Below are 24,865 nucleotides of genomic sequence, written 5' to 3' on the forward strand. Positions count from 1 at the left end.
TCAGTGCAGTCAGGTATGAATGTAAGAGGTTTCTTCAGCCTCCACTGAGCTGAGCAACCTCTTAGCAGGTTAGCGTGCTGAAGGGCTATGATCGAATGGTGCAGGACCATATCCCATGCAGATTTCAGCAGATCTGAAATTGCTCTCCCAACCCAGTCTCGTCGGCTACATAATTTTGGACAGGGAGAAAAAGCACACTTGGAAAAATATTTAGGATTGGATTAATGTAAAATGACACATTTTTAAGACAAATCTGGTCCATGAAAAATCTCAAATAAGCCATCTGACAAGTACAGAACTTTTAATCAAACAAAACTTTTCCCAAAAGGAAAAGTAGATATTCTGGGATTCAAAAAAGATTAGCCTTTCAATAGGTCTTATGTCCAAAAAAGGAGGGAAAAAAGGTAACCAACAATGATTGCTCTATTAATACTGTTTTTACACTATGCAGCAAAAAATAATGAAGATACTAAAGAATCAGCACAACAACAATTAGAGGTAAGTCTCTTTACTAGGTGAAAAAGCAGCAGGGAAAATGTCAGGGAGAAGCAGAAGCAACAGGAGGAAGAAGCAACTGGTAAAAAGATATATTCACTTCTGGCAACACCCAATGATCTTGCAGAAAGTTTCTTGACCCCAGGAAACCACAGCTAAGATCTTCATCTCAAACAAATTACAAGAATAAGTGGAGATCTGAGTTTGATTTTAAATATATGGGCTGAATATTTGTAAAATACCAGGCAATGATTTGAAGCCTGAAGATAGCTCCAAAATGCATATTTGGTCTGAAATAACATCAAGCAAAAGAGGGCAAGCCATTTTTGTAAAAACACTTCAGAAAGCACTTCTATCTGGAAAAACTGGAAAGTTTCAAATAATTTTTTTCTGAAATAAATGGGGTTATGAAGTGTGAGAAGTCTCTTGACTTCTTAACAGTAAAAATATTTCTGAATTATTACAGATCCAAAATGGAAACTGAGATGAAATTCTTCTCAAAAGCAACTCAACAGTATGAGTAGGAAAAATCAATGACTGACAGTTTGCTGTGGCTATTTTTTTTTTCTAATTAGCAAGTTGGCTTCCATGAACTATACCAATTATGTGAGATCAATGCAAACAGTCCTACATCTAGAGCTGCCTTTGAAGAGTGGAAAATTATCTGAGAAACCAAATGGCAAATACCTAGTTAAGGGATTTAATTATCACAGTACTGAAAAAATAATAATAATCCAAGTCTCTTGATCTGAACAATTCTGTAGACAGCTTACTTCTAGACACTTTTAATCTACAGCAAAAATGTTGCTTGCCTAGCTATATTGCTCACAATTCCTTGGCTCCCAAGCTAATTGTTCAAAAGCAAGAGTTGTCTACTCCCTAGCCTCCCCTCAAGAGTCCAAAATATCATGATCACTGATATATAGCAATCTCTCCAGTATCAACTTTCATTTGCCTATACTGGAATCAGAAGCCTCACATACTGAAATTCAAGGACACAAATCTCTGAAAACTAAGTCTATTGCAAGAAATAGGGAAAGTGGTTAAGAATTCTAGCTATGGCTAAATATGAAATGGAAGTCCTATTTATAAGTGACACAAGGTTCAATTCTTGTGTCTTTTTCACCCATCTATGCAATGTAACTGGTTGCAGATGTCCTGCTTTTGAGTAGAAGACACAATCACCACACATCCATTGTTAGGGTAACAGATTAGTCTGGTTTGGGGCGTTTTTTTCTGACCTTTCCAGAACTAGCTCTCACAAAAGGTTTAGCCGACCTTATTCTGTTCTGGAGGAAACACAGACATTGCTTGACATACTGTTGGATGTTGTCAATTTTTGTTCTAGAGTTACAGGAAGACAAACTTTCCTACATATCCAACAGCTGCTTACAAATATAACGAAAGGCAGTTTGTTTCAGATCCTACCTGCCACTGGTTCATGGCACACTTTTCTTAAGAGCATATAACACATAAAATAGCAGTTTTGGACCTTACTGTTTTTCAATGAAATCCAAAAAATAAACCAATATCTACCCTGAGAGCAACCAGGTCAGCCTCAGGGAAAAATTATTTTCCTCCCACACATATTACAGAGTAGCAGTCCATAGCAATTGAAATTTAACATAGTATTGCTTCATGCTCCTTTCTCTCCATTTCATGTCTCTTTTGACATCTTACTAGTTGCTGAATCTTTATTCAGGATTATTTGACTACCAGCAGTCTGGGAAAATTAGACAGCAATGGTTAGATGTCTTCAATTTTATCAACTCAGCAAATCAGAATTTAAAAACATGGAAGTCAAGATCCACAATACACGTGGTCCTTGCTTAACAACTGTTTAACAATGGTTTGAAGTTATGATGGCCTCGGAAAAAGTACTTTACGACCTGTACTCGCACTTATGACCATTACAAATCGTTGCACCACCCCCACAGTCACATGATCACAATTCAGGCACTTGGCAACAGGCTTGCATTTACGACCAGTTGTAGCATCCTGCAGTCACGTGATTGCAATTTGCGACCTTTTTTACCAGTTTCCGGCAAAAAACATACATCGAGGAAGCTGGATTTGCTTAACAGCCACAGTGATTCACTTTACAACCATTGTAAAAATGGTCATAAAATCAGTCTGGTCACATGGTGACTCACTTAACTACTGCTCCGCTTAACAACCAATTTTACAGACCCTATTGTGGTCATTAAGCAAGGACTACCTGTATCTATTCAGTACAGTATATATATGGGAACCCAAATATACAAACTCCCAAGTTCTGGCTTAAATAAAATCATATACATTTTTAGAACTATTAAAGACTCGTTTTTAGCCTTATCCTCCATCTAGCCAATCTAGAAGTATAGCTTAATGTACATCTATTCAAACCTAAACCCAATCAGTACACAGAACCCTCTCTTCATAACTTATATGCAGAGATCTACAAACAGGAGATATACTCTGAAATATATTCCTTTTGAGATTGAATCTTTTTAAGACAGCCTTTGAATTATTTTAGTAATGTTTTCCTCATGTGATTTTAATTTTTCTATTAGATTCCTTGAGCACCATAATTAATACCTACGTGAATAAATGAACACACCACCATCTTATTCCTTCTCCCTTCAAATGCAATTCTGACTTTCCAACAGACTGTGGAAGATCATCAAAACTGTAGCTAAAGCTGGTGATGTTCAAAGACTAATGTTCTTCACATGCATTCCACAATTGTTCCCACCTAAGGTCTAGGATATCTGAAATTGTTACTAACATTTGTTAAGTCTATCACACAGGTACAGCCTGAGATCCTAGGTTTGCACATGGCTACCAAAATCTGCAAAAGTTGCCAACAAATTATAATCCCTAATAACGACAAAAGGAAGAAAGGGTGAATTATGGGGGAGGGGGGAGGTTAATAGTGTCAATTGTATTTAATTTAATATTATGTTTAAATTAATTCCAATTTAGTTTTTGTTCTAGCCCTACCAACTAGCTTTAAAGGGTAGCCTTCAGCTTTAAAAAAAAGTTGTACACAGATTGGTTAAACTGATCAAGTGTCTAATACAGTATGATACCTCTTTATAATAAACTGTGTATCCACCATCATCATGGAGAAAAAGAGTCAACAGCCCAAACCTTTTTGAATGACAACATTAATATTTTTCCATTCATTTCTCCCTTATAATTTTTCTCATTAAAGAAAACTTATCCATTATGATCTTCAATATTAAAAGTCACAAAAGTGACTTCAGTTCCATTCTAAAACACACTGAACATTTTCAGATGCAGTGCTCACATCAATTACCAAGAAAGTTAAAAAGGGTACATCTATCCCACTGTTATATCTGAAAGATATAAATATTAGTGATTTGTTAACTGCTTCTTAACTTTTGAACTGTTGCACATCTAATGGCTACACAATGTTAGCAACTAACCTGCAATTCACTTGTTTGCCTCCACGGATTAACCAGAGTCCTGAATTTACAGACCACACTGCTGATCAGATTATTATAGAGGTCAGTTCTCACAGGGTCTTCTAGCCCTAGTAATTCCATTTCAACTACTATAAATCAGTCCATACAGATCTTAATTCTTTTCAGTATTTTGGGGGGGTTGACCAAAAGCATGATGGAAAATACCAATATGTTTAAAGGCCATGATTTCCAACTGGGAAATCTCAGTCCAAGAGAGGAGACAGAAAGAGATAGGAATATGTCTATCCTCTTCAAATTCATAAGGAAACCACAAGATGTGCTGGAAAGGGCACAGAGAAAACAAAGTGCTTCCAATTCCTCATATAACAATTGCTCAACATTCTTTTCATAGCGAGGAAGCTCCAAATGGATTCACAAGTTGTACTAACATAGCACTGATGTAGTTAGCTCATTCGTGACTCAGTCTGCCCAGCTGCAGGTTATTTTATAAACAATGGTTAAACAAACCATGGCTTAGTGCAATGTGAGAATTGAGACTCTCAAAACTATTCAGTGCTGAACCACTCTAATTCATCATAAAAGACTTGGCTTAAATATAGGGCTCCATGATAGGCTAAATTTTGCTTCGTACTAAGAAGAATGCCTTGGAGAAAGAGGGGTTGTTATCCCAAAGCTAACTTACCTACTGATAAAGGCCATATAAGCTACTTGGAAAGTCATTTCAACTAGTTGCCAAACTTGCCTTAATCTCTACCAGACAGGTAACAGTCACTTAATTTTAGAAGAGCTTGTTTTGCATAATTAATCAACTAGTTAGATGTTAGAATTCACCTTTATGAAACTGTATTCTGTAATTAACATCTGTAATCTTCAGGCCATTACTTTTAAATGAGCTAGGGATTAAGGATCTCACAGATGCTTCCCTGGCAGAGAGCAGTCTCTGTCTTCTCAAGGTCTTCTCACTCATTATTTCAGCTTTACTTTTCCTTCCTATCTCCTTGGGTTTTTTTAAAAAAAAAAAAGATTTCTAAGGTGCATCTGAAAAAACAGTAAAGGAGCTGGAAATTTAGGATTAATCAAGGGAGGGTTGAAATGGCAAATAGTCTCTTTACTACATAAGACATCTGAAAGCACACAAATTAGGACATAAAATATTAAAGACACAGTCAGATAGGGCTATCAGCTTGAATGCTTCCTCTGAATGTGCACAGTGAAATGCACACAATAACTGTTCTAAGTATATCCATGTTTTAATCTTAGCAGTCAAAAGTAATTAAAAAATAAACATGTTTATTTGTTACTCTTATGCTTCTGCTCATTATCATGTTTTTGCTTCTTTGCTTCTAAGAAAGAATGATTGGCCCCAAGCCATTCACTGAGTTTCCATGGCTGTAGACTTGAACCTTAACCTATACAGTTGCCTAAACATCCCATGAGGTATAGCAATGTGATTTCTGAATTAAGCCAGTGAGAAAGGCTGCCCTATTTAAAAAATAAACCTCCTATTCAGAAGGAAAATTTCTATAACTGTCAAGAATTAATCCATATCTACTTTCACATTTCTGATTACAAGACATATTTCACCAATATCATGCTAACAAAATACAACTAGAGGCAGGATTCCCATAGAAATGTTTTGTTGGAATGCCGTAATCAGGAGAGCTACATTTTCACTGAACAACTGGCAGTTTTAGGAAAAGAGACTATTTCCAGTTGGCCATGTCTGTGTTAACATGGACATCCAAAGCCAATTTCCTATCCATAAACCAAAAAGCCACAGGCTGCACAGGTGAGAGGCCAGCTAAGTTTCCCTCTGGAGAATTACTCAACCCAACACTCCACTGGTTCTTACAGAACAAGACTGAATGTCTTAACCATGAACACTTATGAGTTAAGTGGCAAAGGAGTCCCGGGGTTAAGAACACCCAGGTTACAGACAAGCCATAGTTAAGAACAGATCCTACTGTAACAAAATTCAAGTTAAATACACAATGGTTCGAGTTCATTACACAATACTACTTATACAGTATTATACAATAATACTGCTCTGGCTTAGGTACAAATTGGGAATGGAACTCGTTCTTAAACTGGGGACTACCTGTACTTTATTCTGAGCTTCTCTCAGAAAATGTTTGGGAATTAAATAAGTAAAGAACACTGTCGCTGAGTTGAACACACAAAAAACAAATATAAAACCCAAAGGCAATACATATTTTGGATTTTTATTTACATATTGGTGCTTCATTCCAAAATACTAGACAGGATTTCCCACTTCAAAGTATTTTAAACATGTTGATAGAATAGATTTGTCTAATATTTACTTGATTATGTTTTCTTATTTTAGTAGTTTTAAATGAGTTCAGCTAAGTATATTTAATAATCTACTTCAAATTGGAGAGATAAAAGGTAAAGTCATATGCTGAATGTTGTGCTTTTACAGATAGAGATTCTAAATCCCTTCTGCAAGGGCATTATTTCAGAGAATTGAAAAAGAGGTGACCAGTTACATAATCCCTTTTGAATTTTCCTGTTTCTCTTCTAGGAATAACAACAACATCTGCCTACCCCAGGTCCTTAGGAAGGACTCGATAGGTGGATAAAAATGCCAAATCCAGTCTAAACATCTGGCTGACTGTGCTGCCAACAATAATAACAATAACATCCACGCAGCGATGTTGACAGACTCTACTTACCAAGGAGCACAGGTGGGGGGAATGTTACAAGTGCACCAGACAGCTGAAGAAGAAAAAAGGGCATTAGAAGAATATCTGGAGGTCAGTGAAGAAGAGGCACTGAAGCCAGTACACCATGAAGGCTTACTGGATACTGAAGAGACCAAACTGGCCTACAAGAAAGTCCAAATGAAGAATAGAAAAGAGACATGGCAAGGCAAAGTATTACATGGCCAGTACACACACACAAAACTACCAGGCGAAGCAGATAACAAGAAGACCTGGCAATGGCTAAGAGGAGGAAAGTTGAAGAAAGAGACAGAGAGGCTAATTCTGGCTGCACAAGACCAAGCCTTAAAAACAAACGCATATAAAGCCAGAATTGAGAAGACAGCAACAGACAGCAAATGCCGCCTCTGCAAAGAAGCTGAAGAAACAGTGAACCACCTAGTTAGCTGCTGTAAGAAGATCACACAGACTGACTACAAACAATGGCATGACAAAGTAGCAACAATGGTTCAATGGAGTATCTGCAAAAAATACCATTTGCCTGCAAGCAAGAACTGATAGGACCCTAAAACAGACAAAATAATAGAAAATGAAGAAGATAAAGTGCTCTGGGACTTCAGAATTCAAACAGACAAGCACCTGCCACATAACACCCCAGGCTTAACAACTGTTGATAAGAAAGGCAAAAAAGTCTGGATAGTTGACACTGCACCTGGAGACAGCAGAAGTGAAGAGAAAGAACTGGAGAAAATCACAAAATACAAAGATCTGCAAATAGAAATAGAACGACTGTGACAAAAGAAAGCAAAGACATTATCAATAATAATAGGTGCCTTGGGTGCAATCCCAAAACATCTGGAGCACCACTTGAACACCATCGGCATTGACAAAATCACCATCAGTCAATTGCAAAAGGCAGCTTTACTTGGAACAGCTTACATCCTGCTACGATACCTTTAACACCATCAAACAACATCTGCCTATCCCAGGCCCTTGGGAAGGACTCGATAGGCGGATAAAAATGCCATATCCAGTCTAAACATCTGGTTAATTGTGCAACCAACAATAATAAAAATAGAATGTTGATTTTGGCTCTGTTCCTTATTTGCCAGTTTCCCTGTATGTCTATTTCAGTCACTTTCAACCACCATTTCTTATCTACAAAATAAGAAAATTGTTGCCCAGTAGCTAATCAGTTGGACTTCTCCAGCTCCACAGAATCTAGCTACTGGAACAATCATGATGTGGTCTGGTTCCCTCTTCCCTGGGGTTCCCAATTTCTGCCTGGGATTTTCCTAAATGTTTATTTCTCATACATTTAATTTGGGAGATGCTGAAATGAGAAGGGGCAGGCATATCAGCCTAGAGGCCAAATCCTGGAATCAGACTCTTCCCACCCCTGATGCAGAGCCTTGATGGACAGATGATTTGTCTATTGGTTGGGAATATACTGAAAAGGAATGGCAGCAAACAACAGGAGAAAACCAATCACCCTGGCACATTCACAACTATGGTCAACAACATTCAGCGGTGGTTCACACAAAACACAACAGAACCAGGACTGGGATTGGCAATACGGGCACCAAGCTTTTATGCCAGCATGGTTTTGACTCAAGGATGGGTCGTTAACACTGTATCTCCATTGCAGGGAAACATCCTAATCAATAGTGCAATATCACTATATGTCTCAATCTACCAAAATAAACAATATTGCAATACATACATTCTGAAGAACAATATACATTCTATAGTAAATTTGTGTTCTGAACTACTTAATACTCTATATTTGTGCATCCAGTTTGTCACATAGGTCAGGCCAATAGTTCTGTGATATTGTACAGCTCTGAGTTTTTTCCTTGATGCACAAGGGAGCTTTTCCCCATGCACTTCTGTGTATAAGGTGGCAATTTTTATAAAGGGCAGAAGAAACTAAAACAAGGGTGGAAACTGAATAACTTAAGCTCTGTAGTGCTCAGTCCTAAAAAGCTACTGCAACCAGTTCTTAAGATGCTGGACAGGTTTTGTATGTAACACACAATGAACAATTTCCTCTTTTTGACTAGCAAGATATGAAAAGGTGGAAAGCTCAGCATAGGGCACGCTTAAATGAAAAGCTTGCCTTATATATTCATAGCCAGAATTACCCAGAAACCAAGCACATGATGCATTCTTTCTACAGAGCTTTGTAACTAAAGCAACTAATAAATAACTCTCTAATGCAGAGACAAAAGGCAGCACCAGGATTTTCCAGCAGGGCATGCTTAAGCTAACTGAAACACAGATTCATTAGTAATTGCTATACTGATTAAAAAGAAACTAATGTCAAAATAATTCCTACTTAAATGTGTACTGCCTTCAAATAAGAAAGAACAGAAAACCTCAACAGGTTTCCACCATAAGTAGTTGCATTAAAGGGAGTGAAAAATGAGGCGGAACACCCTTTAGCATCTCTATTTTCAAGGCAATTTGAAGCATATGCCCACTACAGCAGATTTTGTAGTCCAGGCCCTCATTTCATGGGCAAATGCACATATGCACAGACACAGAGAACTGAGATTGCACCATAGCAACAACAGCTGCTTAGCCTCTCAGGCAGCATAGCCTAATATAAAGTCAGGAACTAGTTCACTTCAAAATAATTTCAAGCTGGCCAGGAGCTTTCAGCTTCAGTTGCCCATAAGCCATCATGACTTACTGGGGAAGGAGGCTGGTCATGATTTATTTGATCCATGTAAGGTTGCCTTCACATATATTAAGAATTTTTAAACAGTTTGTTGAACAAGACATAATGATTGTATTTGTACTTCTTCCTAAACCATAAACCAAAGTCCTTTGTTCTTTAGTGCAATGTGTGATTTGGTAAGTCAGTAGCTAATGCCCTAACTGTGTAAAACAACTCCTTCCAAGGTCTCCTCAATTCTTTTTAGTCCTCCACTGGAGCATGGACATAGGAATAATTATGTCAACATTCTTTGAAGGGAATTTTACCAAAAAAAACTGGCATCAAAAAGAATAATGCTTCTGTCTAAACAAGACCTCAAAATGCCTTTTACTTACAGGAATTTTTTTTTTTACAGCAACTAAGGCTAACATAAGAAAATACCACTTTAGAAATAGTATAAAAAGTACCACTGAGTATAGCTGACACCTCCAATTGCAGCCTCCATTTCTCCAAGTGATGTAGCAGCAATCAGCTAAAAATGTTCTGTGGACGCAAAATCACACGAGCTCCACAAGGAAGTCAAAGTCAGAGATTCATTTGGCTCCTACTCTGATGATGTCCCAGAAGCCTTTAAAAACCAGGCTGTTTCCCCGGGCCTTGGGGTAGGGTGCTTGGGGAGCCCCTGTTGGTTGTGTTTTATGTTATAGAGAGTGTATTTTGGCCAGAGACATAGGAGTTTCTTTTTACTGTTTTCTGGTTTTTAGTGTAAGCTGTCCAGAATCTTCTGGAGTCAGGCAGCCTACAAAAAAAGCATTAAAAAAATATTTCAGCTGTTTCCTCCAGGAATTCTCTGTGGTCCATGATCCCTGCAGTGATAAATGAATCTGTGTAACCCATCATGAATAAAACTAGAGTTTAAATTGGGGTTAGGGTTGAGAAATAAAATACACCACTTAATTTTAATAATCAAACTAATCTATATAACATAGGGGTTCTCAAGCTTGCAGTATTCCAACTGCTATCTGGGGCTCACTCAGTGAAATTTTAACAGCCTTCCCACTCTTCCCATGCAAGGCTGATAACTTTTTGTAAAAAATTGTGAATGCTCACCCTCCATTGCTTATGAGCCCCTGGGGGATCCCAACACAAAGTTTGAGAAATCCTGCCTTAATCTGTTAGTTCAGTTTCTGGTAGTTTCCAGTTAGTCATTGTTTTAGAATCAAGAACTAACAGTGAATCAAGTCCATTGCCTCCATAATGTTCAGTATATACATTTCAGAAGCCAATTTCCTTGCACAATCATTTACTAAATTTATCTTCAGGTAAAAGAGTACGATACACTTTCAGCTGACAATGTGTGTCACAGCATGAATCAATGCCACTGACTTCAGATGTGTACATTTCTAGATATTTTCAAGCCATGGGGAAAAAGACAGAACAGAGAGCACTCACAAAATCTTTTTCAAACTTCTAGGAAGATGAAACTTTGGTGAAAGTGAAAGATATAAAACTGATTTACCAAGTCCCCCCTCCCTCATATTAGAAATAATCCATACATTCTTAACCAACTAATTAGCATTTAGCATATAAAGTAGCACTGTGAAGCAAGTAGTAAAGTAAGTAAAGTCTCCTTTAAACCATATTTGATTCCTGGAGACTTCATGGGCATGCCCATACAGTTTTCTGTACTGTTTCCATGTTCTGGAATGTTTTTTCAACTAGCCAGCCTAGCTTATACCACTGTGATTTCCTGATATCTCACCTTCAAACATTAACCAGGCCCAATGCCGCTTAGCTTCTGAGCCTAACAATGTTGCCAAGGTATTCCCATCTACTGAGATGAAGCACCAATACAGTAATCATACTGTATATATTGTATAAATAACTGAAGCTATATAATTCTTCACCTTATGCCACATCCCCAGATCTTTTACTAGTTAGCAAACAGTCAAAAACAAGATGAACTGAATATGGAAAGCTCAGAAATGCTGCGTACATGCTAAGGAGGTACGTTTCATATTCTAAAGTTATACTTTTGAAAAGATAAATATGATTATAGAACAACATTTAATAAAGGACTAAAACTGGTCTCTAAATCAACTGATCAAATCTATACCGCTGCTTCAAGACCAACAACAATAAAAGTATAGGAGAAGAGAGGCCCTAACTTTCAAAATGCAATGCTAACAATTATAACTGAACAAACTGATATGGCATACTTATTTTATGCAGAGAAAATGTAGCATGGTTGCATTCTCAGGTTTTTATTTATCTTATGGAAAGTCAGTTACCAAATGATTCCTATCTTACTGTAGTTTCACACATATTTATTAATTATGAAATATAAATTGTTTCACTGATCCAGTTTGTACTACACATTTATCTTGTAAAGAGTGAATTAGAAAGAAATAATGAAAAAGTTTTATTCTTGGTTGTTAAATGAAATTTGTTTCATCAATAAAAAATGTTTTATTGATTCAATATTAACAAGAAGTCACATTTCTTAAAGAGTCTCTCATCACACCTTCCTCTCTTTATTTAAGGCCAATAAACAGAAAATGATCTCCAAAAACTTACTTAAGATGTACTTTGTACAGATTAGGATGGGCGGGGAATATTCCTCATGTGAGTGCAAACCTGCAGTGAATTCCCAACCTCTCAGAAGACATCTATGTGAAATCTTAAAACCTCTAAGGCCTTTGATGCAGATTTTATTATCTGATCAGGTCTATTTTGCCCAGGTAGCAGAACGGCGGTACTCCTTTAGATTGCAAATGTGGAATCCCCTTCCCTTAATGAAGGGAAAAATTAGGACCATAAAGAGGGGCCACGCCAACAACACAATATTTTTTGCTTTACTTATCAGGAAAGTTTTTAAAGACTGCCTCCACTACTTCCAGTCTAAAGTACTGTAGCACACTTCAGTCTATGACTCAGGCTTCTAGCACTTTGGTCTAACTTCAGTAATCCTAGCAAAGCAGGGCAACATTCCTGACTTCTTTGCTTCATCATTAAAATGCGCTTACTTCCTGCTGTGGAGCAATGCTTTCAGGCTCCTGCAGGAGTAAATAATACTATAGAAGTTTAAAAAAAAACATGGAAAGGAGGAGAGAATTAAGCAACTGTATTGAAACTACCCAGCCTGAATAAAATCAGAGCATAATAATTTTAAAAAATTGAACCGGCAGGAGAGCCTTAACGACTCATGTGGACGTGGTCCTTGTTTTTTTAAAGTTCACAGTTAAAAGATTGAGACCTAGATGTTTGGGTTTATATTTCACATAATCTTTTGTTTACAACTTATTCAAGAAAGGGGAACTGTATGAAGTAATAGGACACATACAAGATGGTTGTACTCTGAGGCTTCAAGATTACTTATTTAGAACCATCTATTTAAACTGGCACCACACTAAAAATATAGAAATGTTTTCTGAAAAGTGCATTGCTTCTCAGAAGTTTGTCCTTCACTCAGAATTCTCAACAATACATGGAATCATTGCTACAGCTTTGTTTCAACTTGGATACAATTTCACTAGGTAACCAATTAACTATAGCAAATCTTTTTGGATTTATAACTCTCATTAGCATTAACTAGCATGGCTAATATCAAAGTATTATAGAAGATGTAGCCCCAAATGTATGGATGGCAACAGGTTGCCTATCCCTGATCAGCAGTTATATAAGCACTTTAAGCATGAAGGGGGAGCTTGGAAACCCCCTTTGGACGTTTTGCATGAAATAGAAAAAAATGAAATTATGATATATGGGTTTGATGATTAGAAAAAACAGTAGATGACAGAAAAAAATGAAAGTTGTATTGTAACCACAGAGTAAGAGTTTAAATTTATACATATAACTGCTGTAAAAGAAAATCGGAAGTAATTTATTTATATTTCTTTTTTCTTCCTTTTTTCTGTACTTTTGCCTGCCTACCTGCCTGCCTGCCTGCCTGCCTTCCTTCCTCTTAAATATTAGTTTCTGCTAGTTTTATCTTTCTTGTTTCAAAATCCAATAAAGTTATTATAAAAAATAGCATGAAGGGGGAGCTTAACACTATTTTCACAAATAGCAGTCTTTCTCTGAATCCCTCCTATTTCTTTTTACACTGAAAAAGAGCTTCATAAAAGCTTGGGGTATCACACAGAGGTCAATTTAACAGAGGAATCAGTGACAAGTCACATGGATAGTTTCCAACTCCTTTAGGCATACCTGAAGTACCATTTGTTTGATCCTAAAATGTTCAGAATAAGGCTTCTACATTTTTATATTTGGGACAAGAAACAAGGAGTCACCTGTCTGCTTCCTAAAGGACCACTAAAATGACCACATCATGTTAATACTTAGAACATGGCTTACAAAATTGAGATTTTATCCTTGAAAGCTTCTGCAAGTCCACATTTTGCAGTTCAGTATTTTGTGCTGGATCAACTTAGCCCCTGATTCAAAATTACAGTTACAATATTTCACAAGCAAGGAAGATGATTCACCCTTAAAAAGTAAAGGGAGTAATATGTTCCTATGCAGAGAAACCAAATCCAGGATTAGATGGGTTTGTAATCTCATGGAGATCCATAAAGTTTTATAAGCAAGGTTGAGACTGCATCTGTGGAGCAGTATTATTTCACAGAGAGGAGATTTTAGGAACGAATCATTTAAAGATCTGAAAGTATGGTTAATTACACTGCCTCTCCCACTGTGACCATTTGGTGTAAGTTACACAGAACATATAGTCCCATCACATCTGCAGGGAGTCAATACAGACCCCAGAAAGACACACTTAAGAAGGGCTCCCCTGTATACAAAGATCAGTGGAGTGTCAATCATTCATGTATTTCTTATATGGCTGTCTTAAATGCTCCATGAGCTCCGGAGTGGCCTCATAATCTCCCACAAGTCATTTGGCTTAGTGAGTACATACAAATTTATGTTTATTTCATTTAAATAAGGAAACACCCTCAATTCTACTCCTTTCTCTACACTACTCACTATGGTTGGGAAAAGCCAGCTTCTGTCTTTTTTCTTTTTTTGGGGGGTTGAAATTTTATTCAGTACTTTTTAGAGCTGAACCTAAGAGTGACTACACATTGGATAATTTACATTCCAGTTATAGCATTATATTTCCAGATATAGTCCTAAGGTGGAGTTCTTATACTGTGATAACCCAGGTGTATCTTCATGAATCATGATTTACTGAATACAGACAATTGATTTGGTTCTTACAATATGTTAAGCCAAAACCAAGTAATCACATTATAGCTTAGTGTGATGTGCAAGGTACAGAAACCTCACATTAGATCTTATATGTAATATGTTGCATTGCTGATGCAAACATTTGACTTCTATGGACACAAATGAGCAATCTCCATGCTTTTAGTTTATTTGTATAAAAATGTAATGACATCTGTTCAGGAGGGGAAAACCTATGGCCTTTCAAATGCTGCTGAACTACAACTTCCAAGTATTCCAGCCAGCACAACTAATAGTGAGGGATGTTAGGAATTGCAGCTCTGTAACATTTGGAGAGACAGACATTTCCCACTCCTAACAACCATAAAAGAAAGTGTATCTGAAAAAGCCATAAAGCTCAACATCATTTGGTCCACTTTCTAAAAATAAATCCAGACATATGCAGCACTTATTTATATTTTTCTCTTTGATCTGCTTTTATTTTCATGAGTGAAGACTAAAGTGAAATTGTTGGTATTCAAATGTTATACTAATGATTGGACATGTGGAGGAAGGAAGCTAATAAGACTATTCATATAATTATGTCTGCTGTATATCAAACAGAAACACCAGTACTTTATTTATCTGCTTTTGAAGAGTCACTTCATCCAAAATCAGATTTTAAAGTTTTCTTGAGGAAAAGAGGCACACCAAGCAACAAACAGGAACATATATCCATTTCTTGCCCAGAACACGAAACCGATCATTTACTCGGAAGATGATATCAAGTGATCTTGCTTATTCTCAAATTGCATGTGGCAGCTCCATTAAAAAGTTACAGTAAGTTTAATCCTCAGCATATATCAATAAATTTAAAGAGCAGGAGACACAACAATACATGTAGTTAGTACAATTAACATGAGCCACTCAGTTCAGCAGGTGGCTTAGTTCTTCATCATCTTTTCAGAATCACGTGTGTATATTTGAAAGCTACGCAATCACAAAGTTAGTACTGAAGCAGAGACTGCTTCCAACCTGTACAAACCTCTCCACCATAACTAGGTAGAAAGCACCAAAAGGTTCTTTCTATGCAATGGTTCATTTAAACGCACAGCAAAGGCATTCAGCAAGGCCCTGAATTTACCACCTGTTCAGTCCTAAGGCATATGTGTACTAATTATTACTATGTAAATGACAGGTGCAGGTGCAATTTACATATCCTCCCACAATTCAACCGGGAGCTAATAGTAAGGCATACAGAAGGATAAGAGTTACAAAACACTTTACAAAGAATTATTCTGGAGTCAGTAAGAAACAAATACAATATTCAGAAATGAAACAGATCAATGCCTCCAAATTGCAAGAAGCATTGCTAAAGCTACTTTTTGTTATTGTTATGGGATATGCAAAATATTTTAACCTTTTGAATTTTGAATTTTGAATTTTTAAAAGGCTATTTTGACTTTACTGCAAATGTTCCAAACACAAAACAGGACCATTTCAAGGTCAGAGCACTTTTGGCAAGGTCAAATGGATGTTTCAACATTTAGCACACCTTTCACTGTTTTTTAATGAAGTCATTATTGGAGTGAACTGAGGATAAGAGTTAATATTCTGGTTTTGTCAAGTCAAAATCAAGATTTAATGTCAAGATCTTTCCCCAACAATGAAAACTCAGCCTATTGCAAGCTAATTGTTGTGTGGGGGAGAAAAGGAAGTGAGGTTCCTTGGATTACAAGGCTCTTCTCCTTACTGCAGTCAAAAATGATCATTAAAACCCCAAGAGCTTGTTTCAGTAATGCAAATTTACTCGGAAACAAATCCATTACATTTTCTTCTCTTGAAAAGGGGGGGGGATTTTGCTATCAATCAATCTAGGAGGGAGCAGGAGTATATATTTACATTTTCAGGCACAGCAAGCAATACTTTTGATGCAAGCAAGCTAACCAGCATACTGTAATCCAATTAATGGAATCATAAGGCTTCTTTTCCAGCCACTACTCCAGTCGTACATCTAAAGTCAGTTGATGGTAAGACAATCTATGTTCTCCATTTAACTGGTCCCACAGGGAACAAAGATCCTGATGCACATCTTATTTTCATAATATATTGTTTACCTCTGACACAGCCATGGCACAAGATGAGCTACACCTGCAAATTGAAAGCAAGTCACTTCCATTCATATTAAGGTGCAGGTTACACAAATATGCACCTGTTGGCAGCTTTACTTCTGCTTTTTTATTCTACTCAGGTTGTGATATTTACCAGGTAATCTTACTGTATTTTGGAAAGGTGCCCTTTCAGAAATGCTTAGGATTGAACGGTATCTTGAACAAAGATCACGCCTTTGTATTTTTGCTCCAAAACAAGCAGCTGATGCCCAGGAAGCATGACATAATCCAGAACTGCTGGCTGTTCTTGCTATGTCATAAGGCCTTGCTTATTGCAGGGCTGGGCTGAGGAAAAAATTTGGATAGGGGCAGCCTGGATGGCTTTGCAGAGAGTATTCTTGATGGATGGATGTTTGTATGAAAAATGAGCCTACAAAGGGACACAGAGAAGACTTGCTCTATTTCTCCCCCTCATGCACCTTGGGAAACAGTTTAGCAAAGAAAATTCTATTCTCGTAGGAAAGCAACCCGCCCACAAAAGTCACATGGCATGGCATTCTCCCGTAAGTGCTCCCCCTCAACACCCCTGCCAACAACACAGTATTTTCTCTCAGCCACAACAGCTACGGGCTTGAGCTACACAAAATGCTAAGCTGAAATGCAACTGGCTAGTTTGCAGCTCAGTGTGTTGTGTAAATCCAACCAGACTGATTAGCTAGGTTCAGTTAACCACGGGCTAATATGTTGAGCCAGTACAGCTTTGTATTTACCTTCACATATTGGACATTGTTGCAAAGATCAAATAGTAGGGGAGTCCTTCTAAGGACTCTAAAAGGATGCGATTTTTCTTCAACAACTTGCAATTTAATAAACCAGGATATACACATAAAACTATGGCATTATTTGTATGTATTTGAGTGTTAGATTTACATACCGACTTTTTTTTCCAAATCCTCAAGATAACTTTCAAGGGCATCTTCCTTCACTTTATCTCCACTGCAACAGTTCTATAAAGTAAGTTGCACTCTCTGAGTTTTCATGGCAGAGAATGAACTTCAACCTGAGTTCTCCTAGTTGTAGTCCAACATCTTTACTACAACACAACATGTTTAGCTAAAAGACAACCAGTTTTTACAAAACACAACAGAGCACAATGTGACTCGGCACAATAAACCAAACTGGCCACCTTTAAAGTTCTTGGAAAGACCTTGCAGTGTTAGATTACTAGAATAACACATAGAAGCCAAAGCAGGTTCAACACAGATAATGAGACAGAATTCATAAATCATCCTAAGTCATAGAATAGCTGTTTAGTTTTGGTTGTTGCATAAACCCCGCTACTGAGGTTTATAAATCATAGTTTATGGACCACCATGAATATGCAAACTCAGCCTGTTGTGGTCTATTCAGTATATCATGTTCCAATGAACCATGCCTTAGAGCAGAGATTCACAAACATTCTCAGTTCACGGTGCCCTTAGTGTCTCAGTAATTTCTTCACAGTGCCCCAGGCCGAAACCGTGAATTACCTTGAGCTAGCAGTTTGTGCAGTGTCTGACAGATGTTGGGAATCACAGTGTTTCCCCTGAAAATTTAAAACATCCCACATCACTCCTGTGAGTTTGCTGAGGGCCCCAGGACACCACAGTGCAGTTTGGGGACTGTGGCTTTAGAGTAATAGCTGAATTCAAGAATAGAGGTGAACAACTGAAATAAATGGGTCTTAATTATAATTAACTTCCAGTTACTTCAATAGGCCTACTGTAAGTATAAACAAATCTGAATCCAGCATATACTGTAGTCCTAAACCACAGTACAATCTGATTTGTTTGGGGGTTAATATACAGTACAGTATTAGGAGAACTCAACCTTTGGTTTGGGCAAATCCAGCCACTTATGATATACTAAACCACAGTTTAGTCTCAAACACATTCACAAAGCACACGTACAATTTGCCTAGTTGTGATTCAGTTTGTTTTTCAAACTCAGACACTGGTGTACAAACAATGGATCATAGTTTATAGTTGGATAAACTCAGCAAACTCTGGTTTATTCAATAATTCATAATGAAGCAAATCATGACTTAGCATATTATAGTATGTGAACACAGCCATAGCAATGAACCTATCCCAAAAGAGATAAGTTGCGGGAAGATGGGCGGGGATAAGTCTATGTATAAAAAAAAGAGAGAGAGAGAGAGAGACTTCAGCCACAATGGAGGGATGTTCCTGTTCCACCAAAAACAAACCATACCACATGCTGGATTAGCAATGTGTAATTGCCAAAACTCCAATCCTATACAGAGTAATGCACATTTAAATTCACTGAAATAATTGTTTTAAACATTCCTTAAATGCTTCAGGTGAGAGCCAGTTTGGTGTAGTGGTTAGGGCACCAGGCTAGAAACCAGGAGACTGTGAGTTCTAGTTCTGCCTGAGGAACAAAGCCAGCTGGGTGGCCTTGGGCCAGTCACTCTCTCTGAGCCCTAGGAAGCAGGCAATGGGAAGCCACTTCTGAAAATCTTGCCAAGAAAACCGCAGGGACTTGTCCAGGCAATTACTAGGAGTCAACACTGACACTAAGGCACAAAAATAAATAAATAAATGCTTCAGGAGGCTCAGGTCACAAGGCTCCATGAATGTTAACATTCAAGCAAATGTTATAGTTAACTGTGCAAATCTAAATCTGATTTCTACAACATCTCTTATAGAAGGTAGCTGAAAGGTAGATATAATAATGGGATTTGGGGAATTGTTCAAGAGCTTATTGTCTTACTGATGTTGTGGAAACAATTATGAAAATGTTAGTTTTGGTTTATTATTAACAAGTTTGGAAGATATAATGCTTGCTGATTGCTTGTAAAAGAACTTCAACTTGGATTTGCATATAAATCAATCATTACAAACTGCCAGCTTGCTATAATCAGAAAGTATCACAATATCTGAAATGTATATTCAAAGAATAACTTGGATAAATAAACTTGCTTGATCTTCTATTTTTTCTCATGGAAGTTAACATCTGGCTTAACTCCAGAAAACAAAAATAAAATTTTAAGCAAACATCCAAGAAAAAAATATCTTGCCTTTTAGCTCCTGTTATCAATTATCCTCCTCCACCCAGCACTTCAAACTTGTAGCATTCCATCTTCTTCTGTAGCCTTAACATTTCAGAAGGTCAAATCCTAATCCCATTTAGAAGTTACACTATCCTTCAGGTCTAGCTCAACTCTCGGTGCCTACATGGACACACCCATACAATTTTCTTGGCAACCCTGTGGAAAGTATTTGCTACTGCCATCTTCCTTTTTTAACAGCTGTGGGATTTCCTAGCTGTCTCCTATCTGGGCCTGACATTTAAGCCAGAGCTAATCAGGAAACTTTCTACTGCTTGTATAACCTGAATAGATTAGGACTGACTCAAATTTCAAAAGCAGTCAGATTAGAGAATTGCCTTAGGACAGTGTTTCTCAACCTTGGCCGCTTGAAGATGTGTGGACTTCAACTCCCAGAATTCCCCATGCCTTAGGATCTTCACAATTCTCCACTATCTCCTTTCTGTAGTAGTGTTCACCCCCTGAACACCACTTTGGTAAAAAAACAGAACCACCACTCAGTGACAACCCAGACCAATTTAATACAGCACAAACTGTGCTCTTGTAGCTGAAAGTCCCCAGACGATTTGCCTGTAAATTTCAACTACAGCAGAGGCCAATATAAAAATAAATTCCTCCCCTGAGAGTCTCCCTATGAAAACCACTTTTCTTATCCCTAAAGATTGAGCCAGTTTGCAGGTCCCCTTCTTGTGGGTGGGGGGTGGGGGGGGAGAGACATGTGGCCATTGGGAGAAGTACCAATATGCGCTCCAAGCTTTGGAAAAGCCTTTCTCTTCCACCAACATCTACTTAATTTCTCATACTGAGACATTAGTTTCACCCTAAGTTTAAACCGCTGCTATCCTTTGTGTATGCAGATGACATTCCCTTACCAAGGATGTGGGGGCTCTAGCCTGACACCTCTGGGGAGCACCAGGTTAAGAAAACTGCTTTCCTAAATTTGTTAGTCAGAAAAGATGCTACCAGACTCCTGATTTTTGCCACCCTAGACTAGCACAGCTCTTCTTCCACAAAGCTTTCCTAGAGAAAGCCAAACCCCAACCTCATCAGCCAAGGCTCCTCTGCTGCTCCGTTTAGAGATCTCCATTTACAAGGTCATCTCTTTACTCAACAACCATCACGGCTTAAACCCAGATCCCTCTCTCTTCAGAGATTTCCTTCTGCGAAAGCTTTCGTAACTCAACCTTTCTTACATTGGTTACTTCCCTAACGCACGATGCACGACGGCAGCTAGGTTGCTCCATACCGGGAGGCGGAGGGGCGGGAGCTGGGGCGGGAGGGAGAGAGGAGAAATACATAGGACGCAACCTTCTTTCTTAAGACTTCAAAAACTCAAGGGGGGGGAGGCAGCGGGGAGAAAAAAGTTCCAAGGCTAAAACAGGGTCGCCGGTTAGTATATAAGTTTCTCAGAAACGTAAACAGCTAGCTGCCTCCCAGCACGGCTTCGCTCACTCGCCGAAAGTCGGCTCAAAGTCTTGCCAAGCCCCAAGCATCGCCTGGAAGAGATCATCTCTAAGGCGGAACGCTCCGACCGGCTTAAAGTCACGCCATTCCCGAGGCGAGGGGGCAGCGTCCCCATCCTCAGCAGCCGAGGCGCGAACCGCGAACCGCGGGGGAACTGCACTCTTCCCAGGCTCAGAGGCACGCGCTCCCTCGCCGCCCAGACAAAAGGTCCAGGCACCGTGAGAGAGGCTGCTCCCGGAACCGAGTCCCGGCTGTAACGACCGATTCGGCAACTCACCGGAGCCGCTTCTCCCCCAAACGCATCCCCAGGAAACCCCCAACCCCCGCGGATGCCAACCGGTCGGGCTCACCTAGGCTCTGCCTGCGCCGCCTGCCATGTGCGCTCCCCGGAGGCTGGCGGGCTCCCTGCTTCGCGGCGGCGTTGCCCCAGCAGCCCTAGGCCCAGGCAGACTCCGCTGCCTCCGAGGCCGAAGGTCTCCTCCTCCCAGCAGCCCGAGAGAAGCGGGAGGGAGGGAGGCGGGCAGGCGGTTCGAGGAGCCTCAGCCCGGGCTCCTGCTGCCGCGACTGCACCAGGGCGGCTGCAGTTGCCTGTCAAACGCGGGCGGCCACCGCTGGCGGCGTCTGGCTTACCTCACCTGCGGTAACTCATGGCATCGCATGGCACCAGGCTGCCCGGGCGGCGTGGCGGGCGAGCGAGCGCCGGGGGCTTCTTCCTCCCAGCCCGGTCCCCAGGCTCGCCCTGTCTCGTCACTGCCAGCGCGAGCCAGGCGGCAGCGCGAGGGAGACGCGCGACAGGGACCGACAGAAGCACCGAGGCAGCCCCGCCCGCCAGTGGGCCGGGTCTGCAGGAGAGGCCGCCTCCCCGGTGAAAGGCGCAAGGGAGCGGGGACGAGGGAAAGTGAGCCGGAGCAGCTCGCCGCCTTTCTCCAGCGAGGCCTGGCCGAGAGCTCTTCGCCCCGGAGTCTGTGGAGAAGGTCAGGAATCCAGGCGGAGTTCACGCAGATCCCGCTCGCGCGTTCCCTAATGTGCTTTGCAAACTGGAAGGGCAGGGTCGTTCAACAGGCCTAGCAAACGATTCACTTTTAGGGTGTGTTGTGTGTGTATACACACATATGTTGCCTTCTGCCTGTAGTAGTCAAGGGTGCTTAGCGGGATGGGCGAACAGACACAAACTCAAAAGGCTTTTGTAGGCATGTGCAGAGTGCAGCAACACCGCTAAGAAACCCAGTCAGAAAGAGGCGAATGAGTTGGTGTTTATAGTATCACAAGACTTTTTGGTGCTCAAGCCAGAAAATATGGGATTAGAGGGCAGGGCCATAAACTGATGGCCCAACCAAGTTTCCTAACCAGTTTCTTTCCATAGAATGGTCGAATTCACACATCTCCTTAAATCCTAATGTAGATTGTTGGCTTGGAGCTTAATGTGATGTGTCATTTCAACTGACTTTCCACCATGTACGTACTTGGCTGAAAAGTGATCGGTTAAACTGTGGTTTGGTTTTATGCAGATCTATCCACTCTAGTATGTGACCAAACCCGGTAAGCTGTGGTTCATTTTATAATGGCTAATGTGTTGTATGAACACTGTCACTGTGGCTCAGGTTTAAATGTGAATTGAGAGTCTTATTCAACAAATCAGTTAAGAATTCTGGCTTCAAGTGATATGTCAAATGCTTCCTCTAAGGTTGTAGTTACTAGTATAGTATCAATTTTATTTACAAATAATTAATGTAGGGTGCTTTTTAAATATCTGCTGCCAAATTAATTGGGATAAACTTTTTAATTGATCAGATGATGATCATTTGACTAAACTTAGCAAATGTTTAAATATCGCAGGTTATTGTCTTTATTGTTGTTACTAGCATCATTTAAATGCTTTCTTCTTTCTCTACATAGACACCAAAAATGTAGATCCAGCTGCCAATTTATAATCTATACAGGGATGTCATTCTCCTGCTGATGCTAAACTATAACTCCCAGTAGCCCTTCCAACATGGCCAGTGATAAAGGATGTTGGGAGTTGAATTAGCAACACATGGAAAGGAGCAGGTTCCATACTCTGAATATAAAGAGTGAAGGAAAAAGAAAAAGATGAGGTAAATATGAGAGTGTACAATTACTCTGTATAATAAATACATACAGTAAATTAATTTTGAGGATTTACTTCTTTTTAAAAGTCTCTTTTTTAAAAAATGAAAAATAAGAATCACCTCTTCCTATTGCAGCGGAACAGGGTAAGCCTTACTATGAGACTGCAAAGATACCTTATCTTGCCTTCATTTTATCTGGAGTTATCTGAGTTGTCCACTAGATGGCAACAAAGCAGCTTTTTTCCCTCAATGCCACTGCGGCCATCTAGTGGTCTCCTGGGTATGTGCAATCTAGATATGGGAGATCTAAGTTCAGCTGCCTAAATGTCCTGTCACTTTACACTTTCTCCTGCACCAGCCCCAGGCTGATAGGAGAGAGCTGATGGTGGACAAAAAGGGAATACATTGTCTGGATTCATATTGTAAGTTAAGCCATAATACTGTTTCTCTGTGGCTTCTTCTGTTCTGTGAACTCAGCTATTAGTATTTAATGTATGGCCTTAGCTGAACTGTACTATTTTTTAAAAATAAATCATGGTTAAAGCTGAGTGTATTATGTGATACAGCTTATTGCCTTCTTCTGAGATGTTTTCGCCTTACCAATTTAACCAAACAGGCTTGGGATTTCTTGATCATCTCCCATCTAAGTACTAACCAGGTCTGACCCTGTTTAATTTCTTTCTTTTTTTTTTTTTTACTTAAAAATATTAATGGTCCTGCTTAGTTTCCAAGCCCAGAGAGAGTCAGCCAGACACTACTAAAGAACAATTTGCTTGGGTCAGTGCATTTAGGAGTGAATCAGTGGCTGAGCCTTGAGTCCTGGCTCACTTAAAAATGGGGGGCCCTGCTGGACATAAATTGCTGTCTGAAGTTGCATATCATTTAGTCAGAGCAGCTACAGAATGACTATATATAACCATTATATTGTATGTATGCCTGTTTACCTATATATATATAGTCAATTGTAGCTGCTCTAATAGGCTTTTACCCACATGGATTAAGCAAATTGCATTATTCCATATGCTGCAGCAGTGCTGAGGCTAGTCTATCAGGTGCCATTGAAAGTAGGTACAATCCTCCCTCCCTTTCTCTTTCTCTTTGATTTAAAAATATTCCACGTTTGGAGAAGAAAACAGGGGAGAATGTCTTGTTTCCAACAAAAAGTGACAAGCTATCCAGAATTCTGATTGGCTGGATCTTGTGACAATTAGGAAATCACAGCCTCTCCAAAGAAGTAAAGAAAGAAGGATTGACTCTTTCTGTAAAAAAAAAAAAAGGTACTATAAATACATAATTGCATAAGCATTTTAGGGATCTCATTTGTTTGCAATTAAATGTCTGTCTGGGATAGTCATAGTATTAGAGGTCATCTACTCTACCTTTATGGTCTTGGCAGGGAAAGAAAAAAAACCTTGAATAGCTGTGGGGAAGAAGTGGAATCTGCAGCTACACAGAGGCTGGAACTTTAATTCATCATTTTAGAACATTTAACCACAGCATCATAGTATCTTATTCCCCAACATTTAAAAAATTTTTCTTATTATTGAGAAGAAAAATATAGACAATGCTTTAACAAAAAAATGAAATAAATAACAAAGAAAAAAAACATGTTAATATGTCATTATAAGAGTAAACAATTACAATTCTATATAT

At 39.1% G+C, this 24,865-nt stretch overlaps 1 protein-coding gene across 3 annotated transcripts in view; it reads right to left on the reverse strand.

Moving 5' to 3' along the window:
- TEX2 (testis expressed 2) overlaps window positions 1–21,905 on the reverse strand; it is a 100,173-nt gene extending 78,268 nt beyond the window's left edge. Inside the window, exon 1 of one of the 3 annotated variants that reach the window (XM_088138263.1) lies at window positions 21,758–21,905. The gene's annotated coding sequence lies outside the window, so the exon portion shown is untranslated. Of the gene's footprint in view, window positions 1–21,472; window positions 21,674–21,752 lie in introns of those variants that run through there. The other 2 variants (XM_088138262.1, XM_007434621.4) reach the window with 2 other exon arrangements.
- Between the last annotated feature and the right edge of the window lie 2,960 nt (window positions 21,906–24,865).

Source organism: Python bivittatus, unplaced genomic scaffold (assembly GCF_059951505.1).
Source record: "Python bivittatus isolate LINGU-HERP-01145 unplaced genomic scaffold, Pbiv_v1 ctg000220_np1212, whole genome shotgun sequence".
NCBI classification, from domain to species: domain Eukaryota; kingdom Metazoa; phylum Chordata; class Lepidosauria; order Squamata; family Pythonidae; genus Python; species Python bivittatus.